This window comes from Ammospiza caudacuta, chromosome 3, assembly GCF_027887145.1.
Source record: "Ammospiza caudacuta isolate bAmmCau1 chromosome 3, bAmmCau1.pri, whole genome shotgun sequence".
NCBI lineage: Eukaryota > Metazoa > Chordata > Aves > Passeriformes > Passerellidae > Ammospiza > Ammospiza caudacuta.
Window position 1 is genome coordinate 91,210,622 of NC_080595.1, and position 6,000 is coordinate 91,216,621.

The window sequence follows — 6,000 nt, forward strand, 5'->3', positions numbered from 1 at the left end:
GGCAGCATTTGCAATCCCTCTTCATGCTCCATGCTGCCTATCCCTTTCTCTTTAATCACAACCAGTGTAAACTGTTTGAGATAATCCTGTTGTTGAGAAAAAACACTGTCTTACTGTTTAGAGCAAACAGTGAATCATGTTTTTTAAAAAGAGATGAGGGAAAGTATTTTTGTAAATGCTCTGGTTTGTCTGAAAACATGTAATGAATCTGAATGGTGGTCATTACATGTTGGAATTTTTAAAGTATTAAATCTATTCAAACTGCTTTGTTGGTGTACCTCATGGTGCCAACTCCTGATAGTCAGGATAGTTATTAAGTGATCACTGTCATCGTGTTTTTGAGGAGACTGTTTCCCTACAGAGCACTCTGATCCTGATATAAGTCCTTTCCTCTTTCAGCTTTAAGTGTGCATAGAAAGTCTATTGTGCATTTTGAGAAAACCATTATACCTAGACATTTGTCCTGGGTTAAAACTATTGTATACAGCTTCAATAATGTGTTTTATTGAAGTATCACTGTCTGTGCAGACCAGCCTGCAGCCTGCCTTCCTGGCTGCAGGATACCAAAGCCTCAGTACCCAGCTCTGAGCCCTCCCCTGCCCATCTTCCCAGCAGAACCTGCAAATCCAATGTGCTGTCTCTGCTGCTTGCTCAGCTAAAGTGTTCAGATATCCTTTCCCACTTTTAAGGATTATTCCAGCTCTCACGTGGGAAGGCAGAACCTGCCTTTGCTCTGTGGTCTTTGCAGCCTTCTTGGGACCTCCACTCACAAGGCCTGGGAAAAAGGGAGGTTGAGAATGTATTTTACAGGCAGTTGGGGAAAAAAAAGTCAAGTTAAAAATTAAACATATAAAATAACTGGTGTTTGGGAGTTTTTCCCATTCTCACTGACCATCCTCAGAGAGCCCTCTGGAGATGTGCAGCTGAAGATTGAGTCACTCAAAGCAGTGACTGCTGTTGACCTCAGGAGAACTGTGATGGGGCCCTGGGGGGCTCCTCAGCTGTAAGCTACCAGCAGCAACCTGCCAGCTATTGGGAGTAATCTTTGGTGAGTGATACAGCAACCAATCTTGGTCAGGCTTTGTGTGGGAGGTATTTTAACATAACCCTGCTTCTTGTCAGATGAAAAGTATTTTGGCTTTCCCTGGGAAGGATGGGTGGTTTGGTTTTTATTCTCCTAGGAATGCAGTTTGTTTTTTTTTTTTTTCCAGCTGTGAACAATACAAGATATGGATAGATAAAAAATGGTGGATATTCCTCTCTTCCTCCCTCACTCTTATCTCGTTTTGACCACTCCCACTGTAAACTCAGGGCAGGCTCTCTTTCCCACTATGTGCATGCATAGTTCACTTCAAATACTTAGGTGGGAGAAGGGTGTAGAAATGTCACATCCCTGGAGCAATTTTGATAATAACCCAAGGAGCTCTAGGGGAAGACTGGGTACACTCCTGGTCACTATCCAGAACAGCCTCATGGGCTCATCATGAGGTTGTAAGTAAGCAAAAGTCTTAGAGATGGCTGAATCCATTCCCTCACCCTTAGGCAGACTGAGATTTTCCTCTGCATATCCAAAGATACTGAACTTTTCCTGCTGTGCAAGGTCAGCAGCCAAAAAGAACATCCCAGCCCCACAGATCCTCACGTCCCAAGTGTGTAGGTTGGGACTGTGCCTGCCAACCAAAGCCATGTCAGAGACCACAGAAGGTCATGATGGGGTCCTGGGAAAGAAGAGTTCTTGCTTTAAGCAGAGGCTGCAGTCTCTGGGGACTGGTCTTCAAGGAAGCAAGCCTGACTGACACTTTTGAAAATAAATTTTATTTAAAACAATGCTCTGGTCAGTCTCATTAGTTTCTTGTGTCTTGCCTTCCTCACAACTCTTTTTAAACAAAGTGTCTACTTATTTCAGCATGAAAATAGTATTTAAAATACTTGGGTTTGCTTCTGAAACTTTTTTTTTAATGCTGCTGATGTGATATTTCTCCAGACTTGTCTTTTACGTATAAATACATTTGAACTTACAGCCCTGTCTTTTACTTTTATGCTTTTTTTCATTAGGCCTTACACCTATTCTGCTGACACCTAACATTTTTTCTGTGCCTCTGATACATACAAGACTACATTGGTCTGTACTCTTCTTTACAACTTCCTGCCTTCATAATTTATTGCATTTTTAGCATTTTCAAGCTGCAGACTGCTAAAACCTGTTTATTTGTCTGCTGTAATTTTTGTTTCCAATCCTTTGACACAAATTTTCATTTCAGTACTTGAGCAGCAATATCTGACAAACAATTATTAGGGTTTCTTTAGTTTGTTGGTCTGTTTTAAAAGGAGGACGGCATGATTACACTATTGTCAGAATCTACATAGTGACCTTTCACATCCATATCCATCCTACTTAGCTTCATGGCACTGATGTGATGGATAGGTCATGTTGACTGCTTCCCTGAGTAGAAGGTTAATGCATCCACACCTCTAAGCAGCCACCTTTATGAAAGTATTGGAATTATGAGAACCAGTCCTTGTTTTTTGTCTGTCCTTATTTCTCCCACATAACTCCATTTTAAATGAGGCAAGTCTTGCTTTTTGAGTCCTGCCACAGTTTTGTCTTTTACATTTAAGGTTTATCTTCTCCATGATTTCTGTGACAAAGTATTTTGTTTCTGAACTTGATCTCATTTTCTGCTTTGGCTGTATCACTGTCTAATTGCTGTACTCTTATGATTTGATACCTTTAAATACCAAATTTTTATCTAATCGAATTTAGAGGCATTCTGTGTTCTTGTAATTGTGTTTTTCTCATTTAAAAGGAAGTGCTTTAGTATAGTTGGACTAAAGGCTGCTTTTATTTTATTGTTGGAGTAATTTTATTCACTAAATTATTCTAAAATTGAAAGTTGCTGCGGCTTGTTCACTGCTGCCTCCAGCCTCTGCATGAGAATGGCTGTTGTGGGATGTCCCTGGACCCTTTCATCTCCAGGATGGCTTCTCTGTGTCAGGACCAAACAGCTGGAACTCAGAAATGCCAAATTACTGGTCTTTAATGAATTACCACATCAAGCCACAGAATTGTTTGTGCTCTTACTTTCTGTTGGAAATGAGAAGTGCATGAGTCTAAACCTTTGCAGATCAAAGGTACCATGCTATGCTTTTGCTGGGGAGAGCTTTTTTTTGCTGAGAGCTTTTAGTTCCTGTTTCTGCACAGGCACTTGGTCAGCTGCAGGCACCTGAGCCCTTAGGTATATTTTAACAAGAGCTAAAGTAGTGCAGTGTATGCTGAGGACACTTACTACTGCTACCAGCTCTGCTCAGCACCAGCAACTCTTCTGGGCATGTATACGAGAGTGCCTCTGTTCTCATAATTATAGTATCACTACCAACATGTTAAAATTAGACAAGTTAAAAATTGTCTGAGCTTAAATGCACTCAACTCCAGATGCAGTTATCACTGAGAAAAACTGCTTTGAAGCTTTAGCTCCAGATAGCTGACACCCTCCTCACCTTTCACTTGAATGAAGCTTTTTGCACAGACTTAACACACATGGATCGTCTTTATAAACAGCTCTTCTTGTCTTTTTATTGTACACCAGTAAAGCATTAGAGGCTCAATGGAGTGTACTTTTTTACATAATTCCTTTATGCCACCTACCAGCCAGGGAGTTGTTATTTTATTACAGTAGTTTCTCATTAACTATGTGCATTTTCTGTGTAGGGGGCTGCATAAAACATCCTCTGAAACTTGGAAGAATAATCAGTTCACTCCTTTATTCTGTGTGAGGTGTCCATGCTCCTTGTTTCTTACCTCTTGCAGATAGTGGGTGTGAGCCCTGCAAAGTATGGACAAGACATTCTAGCTTTCAACTGCTGCCAAATTCAATGAACTGTCAGCTTTGATGTATCCTGGTTTTTTCAACCTACTTTTATGAGGGAAAAAAAGCATCACTGAGTCTATTTGCTTTTTTGCTATAGCCGCTCCTCATATCATTTTGACAAGGTAGTTGCCTTGTTATATCCCTTGTATGGATCATTGATCGTGTCACTTTTTATAATCATTGCAGTTTTGTTCCAGCCCTGCAGTGAGAGCACTGTCAGCAGAGAAAAGGTAGTGCAGAGCTCAGACTACTGCCCTGTTCTCACAAATGCAGTAGCAGGAGATTCATCATCAGAGGCTCTTATCAGAAACCCCCATTCTTCACATAGTTTTGGAGCTCTTGGCAGACTTTCTGCTTCAACCCACATTGTAAAGACTTGTCTAATAATGCCAACAGCGTGAAGCCCATTAAAATCAGAATGGCAGAATAACTGAGTCCAGCTTTGCCTTTTAATAGTGGAGAGTTGTCTTTTTTAAAGGAAGGCAGATAAGTGTGTTTCAGCTCATAAAGCTGGCAGATTTCTGACACAGAAGCAGTGCTGTATGTTTGCCCCATGAGTGCCTGGATGCCAGGGTGGGTTGAGGCAGCAGATCTCTTCCTCAACTGTGTTTGTATTGTGCCTGCTTTAGAGAGGTCCTGCCCCATCCACAAGGAGCTCCATGGGATGTGACCTGTGGGCAAGACTACTTACCACCCCTCCTGCTTCCAACACATAGCTTTGTTATACTTGGATCCTGTGTTTTATTTCAAGGTGCTTGCTGTTCCCTTGCCCTTTCCTCAACCCCAGCCTCTGCCAGACTGACTTTAAAAGCTGCAGTCATCTGATTTGTTCTGGAACATTGCTCTGACAAAGAGGCTTAGCGTTCCCAGCGCTGCAGCTTTAAAGGATGACTGTCCCCAGGGGTGGCAGGATGGGCCACACAGGCACTGAGGGGCTTTGAACTCCACTCTGTGTATTGGCACCATAGACTAGTGCCTCTGTTTAATACAGTTATCAGTGTTTCTTACTGCACCATTGTACTCTACAGTATGTAGAATTGATTTGACATGAATCAGCAGGGGAAGCTTGCAAATCCCAAATGAATGATGTGCAATGTTGGCTTTATAAAATACTCTTCCCTCGTTGGTGCTTGCAGCACAATTGCCCACATGTAGAACTGTGTCAGCAACCTGCCTGGGTAGGATGCAGTTAACTAACATAGCTAAGGTGTGATGGGTTTCTTTTTTTAAAAAGATCATGGCAAAGAGGGAAAGATCTGGTTTACATTTTTACAGAAGCAGGATCCATCTTCTTAAACTCAAATTACCATTGATTCTAACAGTAGAAAGAATGAGCCTCATATTGATTTTAGACAACAACTAAAGATTGGATTTTGTGTGGAAAACTGTTCTTCGATTATGACTAATTACATCACTTTGGGTAAAAGCTATTTTAAACCCCCATAGTTATCATATTTCCTTTTAAATGCTGTTTTATCTGAAAAAAAAAAAAATCCCCATGTCTTGTGAAGGGGAAAAACCCCAAATTCTGTACTCAGTTCAGTTTTATCTACCAGACAACATTCTGCATTCTGTAAAAACTGTAACCGGAGGAGTGCACTTGCAGATTCTAGGGGGGAGGGCTGGGAGCAGGGTGACCCGGTTCTGTGGGGAGCAGCGCTCCCATGGCGGGGAGCAGAGTGCCCTGGCTCTGTGGGGAGCAGGGTGCCCATGGCAGGGAGCAGGGTGCCCCCGGTTCTGTGGGGAGCAGAGCTCTCATGGCTGGGAGCAGAGTGCCCATGGTGAGGAGCAGGGTGCCCCAGCTCTGTGGGAAGCAGCGCTCCCATGGCAGGGAGCAGGGTGTCCCCGGATCTGTGGGCAGCAGTGCTCCCATGGCTGGGAGCAGATGCGCATGGCGGGGAGCAGGGTGCCCATGGCTGGGAGCAGGGTGCCCATGGTGGGGAGAAGGGTGCCCCCGGTTCTGTGGGGAGCAGTGCTCCCATGGCTGGGAGCAGGGTGCCCCGGCTCTGTGAGGAGCAGGGTGCCTATGGCGGGGAGCAGGGTGCCCTGGCTCTGTGGGGAGCAGCGCTCCCATGGCGGGGGGCAGAGTCCCCCCCGGCTCTGTGGGGAGCAGCGCTCCCATGGCGGGGGG